This window comes from Muntiacus reevesi, chromosome 15, assembly GCF_963930625.1.
Source record: "Muntiacus reevesi chromosome 15, mMunRee1.1, whole genome shotgun sequence".
In the NCBI taxonomy this organism is placed as follows: Eukaryota; Metazoa; Chordata; class Mammalia; order Artiodactyla; family Cervidae; genus Muntiacus; species Muntiacus reevesi.
The window spans coordinates 47,057,111-47,072,650 of NC_089263.1; the positions used below are offsets into that span (position 1 = coordinate 47,057,111).

General features: G+C 36.2%; 1 pseudogene; it reads left to right on the plus strand.

Annotated features, from left to right (window-relative positions):
* Positions 1-8,256: 8,256 nt before the first annotated feature.
* On the plus strand, positions 8,257-9,073 carry LOC136146976 (S-phase kinase-associated protein 2-like; annotated as a pseudogene).
* Positions 9,074-15,540: the final 6,467 nt, after the last annotated feature.

Sequence of the window (15,540 nt, forward strand, 5' to 3'; positions counted from 1 at the left end):
TTTCACTGTGCTGATTTGCCTGACTTGTGAGCCTAAAGTTTAGAGCCAGGAGTCTCACTGTATTGTGAACATGTTCTATATCCCTGGGTAATGAAAGTATATGCACAGTAGAAGAGAAACTAATATTGAGCTGTATAGCAGCAAAGGGGTACCCATTTCCAATAACTGGCACACTGGCTAATGAATGTTTTCAATTCAAAGAATATTTAAGATTAGCCACTGCACAATAAAACTTGAAATACTGCGAAGCTATATAATTTATATATGAAAGAAATTTGAGAGTTTCCCAAATTTGACAAAAATCATAAATATTTAAATATTATTATCATGAATAAACTATGAGGTGGAAACATTTTAAGTTGTCAGTATTGAAAATTAAAATAAAAATCCAATATTATGAAAATAAATTTTGATCCCAACTATGCTGGAGGAAAGAGTTTCATATCTCAAATGTTGTTTGCTTTTTATTATATTTAATATAGAAAGATGAGAGGTTGTTATAATTACAATAAAGGGTAGTAAGGGTGGAAAGGTTTCTAAGGGGAAGGTGTCTTGTTTGCTGAGAGACAGAAAAGTCTCCATTTTCACATGTTACTTAGAAGTGATTCTTTTCTAGGAAATATTAGGTCAAAAAGACTAACACTAACTTTCAAGTCAGGAGAAGCAGGCATTGATCCTAGTTGGATTATGAAAGAATATTTGAAAGTGAAAATGATAATGAAAGAAAAACAAATTATGTAGTCAAAAAATTGTAGAAGCAACACTTAGGATTAACAGAAGAAAAATTAAAGAATAAAGATTCAGGGAAGTAATTGAAAATAAAAATATTTCTTACTTCAGGAAGAAGCCAAATTGAAGTGAGATAGAAAGCAAGGTAGACAAGAAAAATTAGTGATAGTAGCAATTTAAGCAACTTTGGACATTAATGCAGAAGATGGAAAAATTAGAAAGATAGCACTTAAAACAACAGGATTTCTAAGCATTGCAGTATCTCTGTTACTGTGAGCTGTATCAAAACTTTTTAATAAATCCACATACCTATGATCACTTAATCTATGCAAAGGAAGCAAGATACAATATATTAAAAACAGTTTTTTTCAGCAAATGGTGTTGGGAAGACTGGACAACCATATGGAAATCAATGAATTTAGAATATTCCCTTATACTATGTACAAAAATAAACTAAATCAATGGTTTAAAGACCTAAATTTAAGACATGATAGCATAAAACTCCTAGAAGAGAATAAAGGCAAAAATTCTTGGGTATAAATCATAGCAATATTTTCTTAGATCAGTTTCTGAAGGCCAAAAATAAAAAGCAAAAATAAGCAGTTGTGACCTAATCAAACTTAGAAGTTTTTGCAGAGCAAAAGAATCCATCAACAAAATGAAAAGACAGCCTATGGAATGGGAGAAAATATTTGCAAATAATGCTACAAATAAGGGGTTAACATCCAAAATATACAAAGAGGTCTTAAAACTCAATATCAAAAAAGCAAACAACCCAATTGAAAAATGGAAAGAAGACCTAAACAGACACTTCTCCAAAAAGACAGATGACCCACAGGCAGATGTAAAGGTGCTCAACATTGTTATTTATTAGAGAAAAGCAACTCAAAGTTACCATGAGGTTTCACGTTGCACCTGTCAGAATGGCTGTCATCAAAAAGTCTACAAAAAATAAATTCTGAAGAGGGTATGGAGAAAAGGGAACCCTCTACACTGTTGGTGGGAATGGAAAACAGTACAGAGGGTCCTTAAAAAATTAAAAATAAAAAATAGAGCTGCGATATGATTTAACAGTCCTGCTCATGGGCACATGGCCAGAAAAAAAATCATAACTCAAAGAGATACATGAACCCCAATGTACATTGAGCACTATTTACAACAGTCAGGACAGGGAAGCAACCAAAGTGTCCACTGACAAAGGAATGGATAAAGAGGATGTGGTACCTATATACAGTGGAATATTACTCAGCCATGGAAAAGAATGAAATAACCATTTGCAGCAACATGGGTGAACTTATGAGACTGTCATACTGAGTGAAGTAAGTCTGACACAGAGAGACAAATATCATCTGACACCACTTGTGGAGTCTAAAAGAAAGGGTGGAAGTAAACTTATTTACAAAACAGAAGTAGAGTCACATAGGTAAACAGCTTATGGTTCCAGGGAAATGAGAGGGGAGGGATAAATTGGGAGATTGGGATTGACATATGCATGCTATTAGATATAAAACAGGACACGAGAAGCTGCTATAGGGAACTCTACTCAATACTCTGCAATGACCTATATGGGAAAAGAATCTTGAAAATAAGAGTGAATATATGTATCTGTATAACTGACTCACTTCGTTGAATACCTGAAACTAATAGAATATTGTAAGACAAATATACCCCAAGAAAATTTTTTAAAAATTAAAAAAGGATACATCAACCCCAATGTTCATTATTTATAATAACCAAGATATGGAAACAACCCAAGTGCCACGTATACACAATTAGTTTAAGAATATTCAGTATATTTACCTATATACCTGTCATATTGGATTAAGACCCATCCTAATGACTAACTTGATTAGACTTTAATTCTAAATAAGGCTACATTCATTCACAGGTTCCAGGTGGTAGGACTTTAACATATCTTTTTGAGGGACAGAGATTCTTTGTGACATTGTATTCCTATCTTAGAAAATGGAGTGCCAACTTATTCATTTATTTCACCACTGTAAATGAAGCCTCCTATTGTATCTTGTAACATTTTTGTATGTATGAAGCTTTTTGAGTCTTGTGTGCTGTTATATAACTTGCCATTTATAAAATTCTCTACCTTGCTGTGGCAAAATGAAAGTACAATTTGTAAGTTTGAACTGTCTGATTGTTGCAATAAATTATTTCACTTTGTCCTTTGCGATCGTAATATCTATCTTTCTCTCTTCTTTCTAATTGAACTTGTGGGTACCTTTAACACAGTGGTAAACATCAGTGGAGAAATTGGGTAGTTTTTCATTTTTTCCTGACTTTTTTTTTATTAAGATACTGGATTTTGAGTTAAGACGTGTGTGTGTGTGCGTGTGCGTGTGTGTATGTGTGTGTATAATACTTGTACATGAACATCTCTATAGTTTTCTTTATCAGGTTTTGAGAACTATGTTACATACATTTCATAAAAGTAAGTCTGAATGTTTTCCACTGTTTTCTATGATCTAGACTAATTTAAATTTTATTTTATATGTAAGCATTTCTTAATGATAATTGCTATAAAATCACATGGGACTGATGTTGGGAGAGCTCTTTAATCTCTTACTATCTATTCTATTGTCTTTATTCAGTCTAAACCTTTTGTCTCTACCGGAGTCAATTTTGAAAGGTAGTTTTCTACGTTTCAAAAATATCCATTTCTTCTCTCTTCAACTTTATTTATAAAATTATATAAAATACAAAATGTATTTCCATCTTAACATTAAGTCTTTCAGGTCATCTGAATATTGGATGGTCTTGCATTTATTTAGTTCTCTTAAAATTATGTTCAACAATGTTTTTTAGATTTTAATATACATCTTATACTTCTTTAAATTTAATCTTAAGTATTTTGTTATGTTTGCTGCTACTGTGAATGGAATTGCTTTCTTAATTGGATTTTGATTGGTCTACTGCTAGAGCATAGAAATTAAATGATTTTTGCATATAGATCTCATATCCTACACCTTTGCTAAATTTATTAATTAGTTCTAGGATTATTTTTTCTATATTACTCAAGATTTTCTGTGTGCAAGAGCACATCATCTATGAATAGGTTTGCTTCTTCCTTTCCAATCTGAATGCCTTTTATTTCTCTTTTGCCTAATTGCTATGGCTAGAACATCCAGGTGAGAGTGGGTATCTTGTTCCTAACTTTAAAAGGAAATTATTCAATCTTTTACCACGAAGTATAGTGATTGTGGGTTTTTCAAGATAGCAAGTATCAGGGTGAGGAAGTCATTTTATTTTCTATCCAGTCTTGCATTCCAAGAAAAAGTTCTGCTTGGTCATGGTGAATAATCTTTTCGTTGGATTTGGTTTCTTATTAGTATTTTGTTGAACTTTTGGTCTGTAGCTTTCTGTGACATCTGTGTCTAGTTTGAGTATCAGTGTAATACTAACTACTGAATAAGTAAGTGTTATTTCTATTTTTTAGAAGACTTTAAGTAGGATTGGTTCCTCTCTAAAGTTTTGAGAGAATTCACCAGTAAAGTCATCTGGGTGTGGGCTTTTATTTGGGATGGTTTTGTATTAGTGTTCTTTTGCTGCTGCAGTCACAAATGTAATGGCTTAAAGAACACAGATATATTATTTTACAATTCTATAGGTTAGAAATCCAGCATATATCTAAAATCACCATGAGCTAAAATCAAGGTGTTGGCAGTAATCCCTATATGAGTAGAGCTTTAGAAATGCTGTTCTCAGGAAAGGCTCAGTATCAAAAATTTTCAATGAAGAAATTCTTTAAAATAGCACATGTTATACATATGTCAACTTTAAATCTCACACTGTTTATCATGGTTCGTGTTAGTTATTGGCATATATCCATTTTACAGCCAAATTTTGAGTAGTATTTGAAGTGAAACCCTGATTGGCATAAATCTTATCACATAGTTACACTGAAAAGACCTAATTAATAAATTTAGTATGGAAACTATATAGAAAAAAATACAGAATTTTGAGTCATAATAGACTCAATTTAGGTCTTGACCTATCCTGTGATATTTTTATGAACTCAGATTCCCAAACCTTTCTGTAATTCAGAATTTCTGTTTATAAAAAATCTCTGTTTATAAAACAGAATCTCTGTTTATAGAGATCCTGTGAGGTTATTATGTCAACAATTAATAGAGTGCCTGAATGCAGTACATGCCCAGTAAATGATAACTTTTGGATGTTACTAGCTAAAGGAAACTTTGAACGGAGGAGCCTGGTAGGCTGCAGTCCATGGGGTTGCGAAGAGTCGGACACGACTGAGAGACTTCACTTTCACTTTTTACTTTCATGCATTGGAGAAGGAAATGGCAACCCACTCCAGTGTTCTTGCCTGGAGAATCCCAGGGACGGCAGAACCTGGTGGGCTGCCGTCTATGGGGTTGCACAGAGTCGGACACGACTGAAGCGACTTACCAGCAGCAGCTAAAGGAAACTTTCCCAGCACAGGATGATATCAAACTTTCTTTGTATCTGGATTTCCAGACCATCAACCTGCTTAGTGATGCTTACTTTAGCATCCATTGAGAGGCACATGTGTGTAACTGTTTCTCAAACTCTTGAATTTTTTTCCGAGTTATTGCTCATGTTCACCTACATATTTACCTTCCTCACTCTGAAAACTTGTAGAATACCTGATTCTAAGAACTTAATAAGTTTCACCAGGCAGAAAATAATTTTTTTTTTCAGGGTTAATTGATTTTTTTTTTTTCTTTATTATGCATCCCTTTTCTCTCTGTGGTTTCTCTTATTAATGAGAACATAGTGGCAATTATATGTGATTTACTATTACTGCTGCTGCTGCTAAGTCGCGTCAGTCATGTCCAACTCTGTGCGACCCCATAGACAGCAGCCCACCAGGCTCCCCCATCCCTGGGATTCTCCAGGCAAGAACACTGGAGTGGGTTGCCATTTCCTGCTCAAATACATGAAAGGAAAAGTGAAAGTGAAATCGCTCAGTCATGTCTGACTCCTAGCAACCCCATGGACTGCAGCCTACCAGGCTCCTCCGTCCATGGGATTTTTCAGGCAAGAGTATTACTATACATTCCTAAATTACTTCATAGGTTTGGTAGATTAGCCTTGGTCTTTTATGCTTATGTCTACTGATGGTCTTGTTACACATTCAAAAGTTGATACATTTGTCATTTTCAATGACAATTTCCCCTTCCTATTTTCTGATTCTCCCTTGAGCATAATTTTTCAGTAGCAAGTTTCCTGTTTTTTATTGTAGCAGTCAGAGGGACCTAAGGTTTTATCCATCAACTTTCTGGTAGAAAGAGTGTGGAGTGTGTGCACTTAATCTGGGCTTGATTTTAGGAACATCTGTGTCCAGAACAGAATTTGCAGCAACTGAGGCAAAATCAAAGTGATGGCTACAGTCCACTCATTTGTGGACTCAGTGTGTGCCACGGAGAGGTGGAAGCATTGTTCTGGGTAGTTTTGCTTTTGGCCTTCTAGAGTTGCTTTGCTTTTTGGCCATTTTCCAGAATGTTTCTTTTTTTACCTAATATATCAATAGTTGGTTTCCACTTAATGACACAAAGAATCCCATTAGATGAAAAGCTTTCTGCATAATCTGGCCCCATTCTTCTTGATAGCTTCATCACCTCACTTGCCATTCCTAACTAACTACTTTGTTACAGTTGCACTGAATTTCATGCTACTTTATAAATAGTAAGCTCACAATTTTCAGTAACATCTGTATTGGCTTTCTGTTGTTGCCATAACAAATTATGAAGAATTTAATGGCTTAATCTGCACAAAATTTTATATTACAATTCTGTAAATTACAAATCTAATCCAGGTATCATTGTGCTGAAATAAAGACGTCAACAGGGCTATTCTCCTTTCTGTCTTCTCTGAGGCATGGTATATTTACTTGCTTATTTGAGTCGTTGGGGGAACTTAGTCCCTTGTGGTTTCAGCACTGTGGTCCCTTTTTCTTACTGGATAAACTAAGGGTCATTCTCAGCTTCTACAGGCCACAGAATACTTATTTCATTCATCTTCAAAGCCAATAATGGTAGTTCAAGTCCTTGTCATCTATCTGAGTCCTCTTCCATCATCACATCTTTCTTTGATCACAGCCAGGATCAAATTATACTGTTAAATATATATGTATATATGTGAAGGAAGGACAGTTTGCTTCTCATAGGTTCCAGTGAAGGTGTAGTCACTCAGCCATGTCTGACTCTTTGCGACCCCATGGAACTATAGCCTTCCTTTATGTATATATATGTACATATATATATATATATGTATATGTATATGTATATGTATGTATGTATTTACTATATATATGTGTTTACTATATATATGTATTTACAGTATAATTTCTCCATCTCAGATTCCACATTCTTAATCATATTTGTAAAGTGTCTATTGTGTATAAAGTAACATATTTGCAAGCTCCAGGCATTAGAACATGGATATCTTGAGGGAATATTATTCTACCTGCTATGGTCTACCTTCTGGCTCCAAAAGATTCACATTCTTCCCATATACAAAATATATACAACACATCCCAATATCCTCAAAAGTCTTAATGCATTATAGCATCAACTTAAAGGCCAAAGTCTTATCTGCATCTCATAAAGTAAAAAATTCATGTATCATCATCTGTATTATCTAAATTAGATATATTTTAGACGCTCTGATAATCTCTTCCTGGTACAATTTCTCTCCATCTATGGACATGGGAAACTAAAGAACAAAGATCTGCTGCCATAATACATGGTGAGACAGGAATAGGTTAATATTTTCATATATGTGGTTCATAAATGGATAAAATGGAAGGAAAAAAATACTCACCAGTCCCAAGAACTTTTGAAACTCAGCCTGGCAAACTCCACTAGATTTCAAGAGCTGGAGATAATGCTGCATGTTTCAACATTCTACTGTTTAGGCTCTATCATCTCCCGTCTGAGTCACTGTTTTTTTATGAAAAATATCGTGTTTGCACCTGGGTAGTTTTATCAGCCTGTTTCCTGCCATTAATATTTTGAGCATGAGAGGGTACACAGCTACACCCTTCTTTCATGTTCTACTCTCTTTGTCCTTTTCAGTCCAAGTTGGTGGTGTTTCTTCTTGCATAAAGTACTTGAAACCTTGTGAATCTTCTATTTATGTCACAGAGATTCCTGTCCAGGAGCTCTGCAGGATTAGGCTGGAACGGGCCACACCTGCTTTCCATAGCAATCTGATGACAGTGGCCCTGGGCTGTGTGTTTCTTAGGACTCTCTTCCAGACTTGCTGCTCTTAGGGATCTTTTTCCTGTCTGTGCCTCCCTGAGCTCCTGAAAGTCTCCAGTGTTTGTAAGAGATGGTATCATCTAGTGACTCTCACTGTGAGGACACAGGAGTCCCTGCCCTTCTGTTCACAGGGGTGCTGGAAATAAAGACTCCAGGTTTGACGAGTCTCTGGCAGACTGGAGACCTCGCGGGAAGAACCTCTACCCAGATGTGGTTGGTCGGCTGCTGTCCCGAGGGGTGTTTTGCTTTCTGCTGTCCACGATCATTTATGGATCAACCGTTAGTTGAACATTTCAGCCCTTTTTGTCTACAGCACCTGGGCCTGTCGAACTCCGTGATCGATGTATCTACCTGCACAGCCTTCTGTCTCACTGCTCCAAGTTGCTGAATCTCAGCCTGGAAAGCCTCTGGCTTTTGGATCCCATTCTCAATAATCTTGCTCTGAACACAGATTTACTGCAACTAAACCTTTCGGGTGTTCTGGATTCTCTGAATCTGTCCTGAAGACTTTGCTGAGCAGTTGTTCCAGATTGGATGAGCTGAACCTCTCTTGGTGCTGTGACTTCACCGAAAAGCAAATATAGGTGGCTGTTGCACACGTGTCGGAGACCATCACCCAGCTGAATCTCAGTGAATATCGAGAGAATCTGCAGAGATCAGATGTCTCTACCTTAGTTGGAAGATGTCCCAGTCTTGTCCACCTAGACTTTAGTGATAGTGTCATGCTGAAAAATGACTGCCTTCCAGAATTTTAACAACTCAACTACCTCCAACACCTACCACTCAGTTGGTGCTTTAACATAATACCTGAAACTTTACTTGAATTTGGAGAAATTCCTGGATTAAAAACACTACAAATCTTTGGAATTGTGTCAGATGGTACTCTTCAACTGTTAAAGAAAGCCCTCCCTCATCTACAGGTTAATTGTTCTCATTTCGCCACCATTGCCAGGTTGACCACTGGCAACAAGAAGAACCAAGAGACATGGGACATCAAATGCGGACTGTCACTGGAGAAGCCCAGTTGTCTACGAAGCCTCTACTGCAAGATGGTGTCTTCTCTTTCCTTTGAACAGGGCAAGTAGGCAGGAAGCCCAATTGTGAAGAGCTCAGCTATCTTTATTCTTGGTTTTCCATTGCCTTCTTTACAAGTATGTTAGAGAACCATTGGAGAGAGAAAATTATGAAATGTTGCTTTTTAGAAATGACTAGGAAAGCTTTTGTCACTGCTATACCCTGAAGAGCCTAAGCTCTATGCTTTTTGAAGTTTTAGGGAGAGTGAGCCTATAATTTCAAGATACCCTAAATAGCAAAATTTGAACCACATCTTCAGGTGCCCTTTTTTGTAAATCTATTCAGAATCCAGCTTAAAAATCACCACCAGCAAATCGTTTTCATAGCCTATATGGCAACTGAACTTTCTTCTATTTAATTTCTCGCACTGCTTTATCATAAGACATAGCAAAAAATAATGAGCTATTTGTACTGTAAGCTGAAAAGAATGAGAATCATAGAGTAGATTTGCAGCAATCTCTTCTGAGGATAGCAAGAAAAATAGGCATTTCAAATGTGCCTTTAGATTAGCAATCGGGTTGATGGAAACAAATATCCCAGGTCATTCACCTTAAAACCTAAATAAAGAAAAAATTGACCAACCAGAGGTATAGAATTGGTACAGATTTTAAAGACTCAAGAGACAGTTTTCTATAACAGTTTAACCTGGGGTATCCTCTAATGCACATTAATGAAGATTCCTTTATGTACATTTTTCCCCCTGGAGGAGGAAATGACAACCAACTCCAGTATTTTTGCTTAGAGAATCGCATGGTCAGAGAAGCCTGGCAGGCTACAGTCCATGGGGTCACAAAAAGTCAGGACACGACTGAGCGACTAATACTTTTATTTTCTTTATGTACTGTGTTCCCAGCGTTCTGAATTAGCTGAGGAAATTGAATTGTGGACTTCTGACTTTATGATCAAATTATTTTAATCTGGGTTCTTTAGCTTTTAAAATGACTTGCTTTGTTTTAGAGAGGTGGGAACCAGTCAGTCTCCGGTTCTTGAAATGTTGGATGGAATTCTGAACTGTGGATGCCTGCCATTTTCATTTTTGCTGAGGTTCTTGAAGTTATTTTTATTTTACTCTGGAATCAAATATTTTAAATTGGCTATTTTATTTTTAATGGCCTTCCACAATGATTGCTTCTAACAACCCGTTTCATAAAGTTCTGGACCTGGAGTTCCCTAAGAACTACATGTTCCTTTCAATTAGGAATATACACTAGAAGCAGGTGTGTGTTCTGTACAGTTTCAGAGCAATAAGCACAGCTGGAACCTGCATAAAAGTTAAAACTCTGGTGCTGAACCTTTTGATAGCATCAGTGATTTTTTGTTTTAAAAAAACATAGAAGCAAAAGGATTAAATTCTACTTAAAAAAAAAAAAAGCACAAAACACTAATTTCTTGTTTAAATCGATGACCTTCCCATATGTTCAAAAAGGAGCAAAACGCCCAAACTCATCATATCCTTTAAAATTGCTTTTTTAAAAAATCAGATCTTTCAAATGATAGAAACAATGGTGTGAAGTGAAGTGCCCTTATCTGCTCAACCCTAAGGAAGAACATTTTTACAAAGTAGTGTTATATGGGAAATGATTAGGTTTCAGTTTTGTAGTAGTTTAAAAGTGCTATATACTATTTGAAATTATTGTTTACAGATTAGTGAGATGGACTGGAGGGAGGATCCAGTTGGCCTCTGATTTCCAGATACCCTCACACATACAGTACTTCCAAACTCAAGTCCAGCCATAAGCTATTTTACTAACACATCAGAGTAATCTGTATTTTAGTATGTGATTTCTACTTTTATAGACTTGTTTTAAAATAAAACACATTTTTTTATAAAAAATGAAAAAAAAAGATTCCTGTCCATTGCAAGAGGCTTGTCCATAGATCTTCCTGGACAATTTCATCCTCACTGATGACTGCTCACATGGATGAGGGACCATGCCCTTCAGCTTCCTTGCTGTTCAGTCATTCATTCGCACCCTGCTCTTTGCCACCCAATGAACTGCATAGCATGCCAGACTTCCCTGTCACCAACTCCCAGAGCTTTCTCAAACTCATGTCCATGGAGTCGGTGATGCCGTCCAACCATCTCATCCTCTGTCTTACCCTTGTCCTTCCACCTTCAGTCTTTCCCAGCATCAGGGTCTTTTCCAATGAGTCAGTTCTTCACATCAGGTGGCCAAAGTATTGGAATTTCAGGTTCAGCATCAGTCCTTCCAATGAATATTCAGGGTTAATTTCCTTTAGGATTGACTGGTTTGGTCTCCTTGCATTCCAAGGGACTCTCAAGAGCCTTCTCCAACACCACATTTCAAGAGCATCAATTCTTTGGTGGTCAGCCTTCTTTATGGTCCAACTCTCACATCCATACATGGCTACTGGAAAAACTATTGCTTTGACTATGCAGACCTTTGTTGGCAATGTAATGTCTCTGCTTTTTAACTTCCTAGATTCTTTTAAGTTTAAATGAGATGTGATCCAGACTCCTTAGTCTTTTTAAAGAGCCTTATTATGTGACTGAATACTCTGACCTATTGATCTTTCAGAGGTATAGGCAAAAGATTGTACAATCATGCACTGGGCTTTTTGTCTACAGCATACTTTCTCTTAATTTTAGTATCTTTTGCAATCTGGATAGCCTGGAATTTCTCAAATCCTCGAGTCCTCCTTCCTCTTTATTTAACAATTTAACCTAAATTTATCTCATTCTTCTCACTTTTTATTATAAATATCAAGAAGATCATTCAACACTTTCCCCAACTAAATATGTAAGTGTTGCTGTACTTTCAACATTTTGCTTGGAAAATCTCAGCTAAATGTTCAGTTTTGTCATTTACAAAGTCTGCTTTCCACATAACAGCAAGACATACTTCTACTAAACTTACTGCCACTTTAAGACAGGATCCAGTTTCTACTGTTCTCACTTCATTCTTAGCTCTCATTGGCAGTAACTTTCACGTCCATTTTTCTTAACAGTTTATTCATAATGATTCATATATTTTCTGAAACAATTTTGATTTTTTTTTATCACACATCTCACCTTATTCTAAGTCTTCAGCAACAGAGTCACTAACATCTGTATTTCTTACAATCTATTCAAAGCAATCCAGGCATTTTCTATCATGCTTCTCAAGACAGATGTATGAGAAAAGAAATGTTAGCAAATTATAAATTTTAAAAGCTTGTGACTATGTTAAAGTTTTCAAAATCCAGAAAACTAGCATACTATGTTTTATTAATAAACTGACTGAGAAACCTCTGTGATACTTTCCCTCCTCTATTTTTTGATAACCTCATCCAAATAACTTAAAAATATAAATTTTATTAGAGAGAAGAAAAAGATAATTCTGTTATTCCTCTAACATAAATGATTATTTTTTTCTTATTTTGATATGCTAGAAATATTTCTTTTTGCTTCACAATCTGTTATTGGAAATCCAACATAAAACTTTAGAATTATTATAAAATTTGGGTAAAATCCTTTTCAAGTATTTTCTTTTCTGAATTGTAAGATTTCAAGGAATATACAGTTTTCTTGGATATTCTCCAATCTTAAATACTATTTGAACTGTTCATGGACATTCATCAGCTTGTCACTGATTCTTTCTAACAGCTCTATATTATATTGTTTGTTGTTGTTGTAGTTGTTAATGTCACCATTTTGTGTCAATTGAGAAGTAATGTTAAATATATTTCCCTTATGTTCATATGATTTCACGTCTTGTCATGAATTGGATAATCAAAAATACAAGGGCCTAGTCAATACAACAACCACCAATATAGCAATGAATTTAAAAAGGAGTTCCTCACTGAAACCCATATTTTTCAGCCCATTTCAGTTTCAAGGTGGCATTTTGTGAACCATTTTAAGAAACTGTCAAGCTTCAGGAGAACAAGATGAAACAGATATATAAAGATGTGATCTGATACTTTAGAATATTTAAATGTGTGACCTCACACATACATTCAATCTTTATAGTGGTACTTCTGCAAATACAGAAATTCTGAAAAATTCTATTTTGTATGATTCTCATAAAATATTTTTCTCTGGTCATAACTGTGTACACTATATCATTGAGCATAATTAGGATAGAAAAGAACTGTTTTGAGTAGGTGGCAATGAGTATGAAATTTTGTGTCTACACTCTTATACATATGATTGCTAGAAGAATTTTCCACATACTAAATTATTGTTTAGTACATTTCAACCCTTGTTTCTCCTCTGTTACCCATAGTTTTATTCCTGGATGCCATAGAGTATGTTCATTTGCAAATTCTGACCTTGTTCCTGTGTGTACAATGCCACATCAATCATCCCATCAGTAGTGGGACTATAGGAAAATGACTAACTATATAACAACTATACACAGAAGTGATACATATATTCCATTAAGCTCAATCTAATCATGTCCTCAAATTCTCTTCATTTGGATCCCCAAAATACCTGCAGCCATCCCAGCACCATTACACAGTGGAATTATGATGAAGAGGAAGTTGAAGTAACAAGAAATTGCAGTCAGCTATCTTATTTTGGCAAATTTTACAGAAAAATGATTCATGTAGTATATTTTCAGGACCCCTCCCAAGCCATTGAAGGGGTTCAAAGGGCCGTAAATAAAGGGCCATAAAACCTTAAGGAAAAATTTCTCCTCTAAGGAAACTGATTCATCCTAGGTCTTTTGTAACTTCGTGCGAAGTTGCTTCAGTTGTGTCTGGCTCTTTGTGCCACATGGACTGCAGCCCACCAGACTCCTCTGTCCATGGGATTCTCCAGGCAAGAATATCGGAGTGGGTTGCCAGTTCTTCCTCCAAAGGATCTTCCCGACCCAGGGATCAAACCTTTGTCTCTTTTGTCTCCTGCATTGGCAGGCAGGTTCTTTACCATTAGCACCATCTGGGAAGCCCCATTTGATGGCAAATCCATTAAGAAATATGGAGTGTCTTTGACTTAATTTTTAAATTCATGTTCCCTGTGCTAAATTGCTAAAGTCAAGTCTGACTAGTAAATCCTTCAAAGTATACTCAGATTCCAAACTGTATCACTGTGACTTGATTTTCCATTGACTCTCATTTGTATATTTTAATAGTGTCCTAATGTAGATAGGGAGACAGTGGAAACAGTGTCAGACTTTATTTTTTTGGGCTCCAAAATCACTGCATACGGTGATTGCAGCCATGAAATTAAAAGACGCTTATTCCTTGGAAGGAAAGTAATGACCAACCTAGATAGCATATTAAAAAGCAGGGACATTACTTTGCCAAAAAAGGTCCATCTGGTCAAGGCTATGGTTTTTCCAGTGGTCATCTATGGATGTGAGAGTTGGACTGTGAAGAAAGCTGAGTGCCGAAAAATTGATGCTTCTGAACTGTGGTGTTGGAGAAGACTCTTAAGAGTCCCTTGGACTGCAAGGAGATCCAACCAGTCCATCCTAAAGGAGATCAGTCCTGGGTGTTCATTCGAAGGACTGATGCTGAAGCTGAAACTCCAATACTTTGGCCAACTAATGTGAAGAGGTGACTCATTGGAAAAGACCCTGATGCTAGGAGGGATTGGGGGCAGGAGGAGAAGGGGACGGCAGAGGATGAGATGGCTGGATGGCATCACCAACTCAAAGGGCATGAGTTTGAGTAAACTCTGGGAGTTGGTGATGGACAGGGAGGCCTGGCGTGCTGCGATTCATGGGGTTGCAGAGAGTCAGACATGACTGAGCAACTGAAATGAATGTATTTCTCTTATTTTGCTTTTACTTTTCCTTTCATCTACTCTCAACATGCCAATGTGACTGCTACATTTAACATTCAGTTATATCTAAATTGGATCGTGGTGCTTCTCTGCTCAGCACCCATGACTCATCATCTTAAGTAAAAGCCAGAGTCATTAGTGTGGCCCAAGAGGCCTAGACCCCTCTCTTCTTGGCCTCATCTCCTTTTACCCTCACTCTCCTTTGCTACACCCTGGGCTCTCCACTGCCTCACACATTCTACTGCCACAGATTCTTCAGATTGCTTTTCTTGCCTTCTTTATTTTTAGTAATTATCATTTTCTAAATTCATATGTGCTTTATTTTTGTTTAATTTTCTTACACATAGTCTTTATCTACCACTAAAAAATAATCTCTTTGCAGCAAATGTATTTGTCCCTTTTGTTCACAGTTCCCTTCCAATGCATAGAAGGGTGTATAGCATAAAGTAGGTGCTCAATAAGTATTTTAAATGAATATTTTTAAATAAATGACTTTTTGACTTGGAGAATACACAATCACCTTTTGATAACCTCATTGTTATCAATGTCTTGAGTTGTTCTCAAGTCCTTCAAAATAGAACTTATAATGTCAGTGTGTTACACTATTTTGCAATGACCTGCAAAGTATTGTCATCATCATATGATTGTTTTTTTAATTTTCTTCTTTACTGTACACCTGTTGGGTCAGGGTCTGTGACACAATCATCTTTATATTCTTGGTGTGTAGCTTATCAACTGTAA